This window comes from Seriola lalandi, unplaced genomic scaffold (assembly GCF_002814215.2).
Source record: "Seriola lalandi dorsalis isolate HSWRI2012SDOR001 ecotype SW California unplaced genomic scaffold, Sedor1 jcf7180002054585, whole genome shotgun sequence".
Taxonomy (NCBI): domain Eukaryota; kingdom Metazoa; phylum Chordata; class Actinopteri; order Carangiformes; family Carangidae; genus Seriola; species Seriola lalandi.
The window spans coordinates 1179801-1180889 of record NW_019525138.1 but is presented as its reverse complement, the minus strand read 5'-3'; the positions used below and the strand labels follow the sequence as shown (position 1 = coordinate 1180889).

Genomic DNA, 1089 nt, shown 5'->3' with positions numbered 1-1089 from the left:
AAAGCTCTGTGGCGCTGCGGGGATGAATGAGAAGAAGTCGTGTCGGTTACCTGTGATAAGGAGCTGATTCTGAACAAAAGATGAACGTGTTCTAGCGCATATTTAGTCAATGAAATGTTCACACAACAGGACATATTTGACCACTTATTTTGTTGACATTTTAGGGGAAGCTGAGCTTCCCTTTCAGTCTTAGAGCAATCGCCACTGCTCTAGAGCTCCCTCACCTCCTCCGCTGTAAAGGACAGGAGACTTGACCCCAGTGTGGAGGGAGTTGCAGCTGCAGTGTCAGGTTGTGGAGGAGATGCTGTAGGAGAAGCTGCAGCTGAAGCAGTGGGAGAGAGAACAGGTGAGGCTGTGTCACACCTGTTGTAGAACAGGCTGAACTCATTGCCCTTTTCCACATCACCTGATGTTGCCTGGCTGTTCTTCTCTTTAAAGCCAGTGATGGTCCTCATCCCCTTCCACACCTCTCTGGTGTTGTTGTGCTGCAGCTTCCTCTCTTCAGCTCATGTTGCACACACCTGTCTCCATCCCTGAAGGCCTCCTTTTTCTGGTTGAGGAGGGTCTTGATGTTACTGGTGATCCAGGGTTTGTTGTTTGGAAAGCAGTGTACAGTCCTTGCTGGTATTACTGTGTCCATACAGAAGTTAATGTAGTCTGTGGTACATTCAACTATTTTATCAAGGTCAGGGTCCTTGCTTTTATCATTTTCCTGTGACTGCAACAGGACATTCCAATCTGTGCACTCAAAACAGTCTTTTAGAGACTCACTGTAGCTTGACTTGAGGGTCTCCATGTCTTTGCCGTCAACACCGATGAGTAATCCTGGCATCAACATCTAAATACAAATGATCTGAAACATTTCAAACAACACTTCACCTCATTTAACCCTTGATGGGTGTGCTGACCGTCCACATGTCGAAGGCTACTTTGATGAGAATGCTGCACGGACAAAGCATCCTTCAAAATTAAAGATATGTAGAGAAAATAAATGTACATTTTTCACAAAGGATGGACAAGGAGTGACATTATTCTTCATATTTATGAAGCAACTGCAGTTGATTCCACACAATGAACTTTTAGACATTT

The 1089-nt window shown here is 44.8% G+C and overlaps 1 protein-coding gene across 1 annotated transcript in view; it reads right to left on the bottom strand.

The window, feature by feature from the left end:
• Positions 1-1089, bottom strand: part of rac3b (Rac family small GTPase 3b) — a 12357-nt gene that overhangs the window by 4892 nt on the left and 6376 nt on the right. The window lies entirely within an intron of this gene.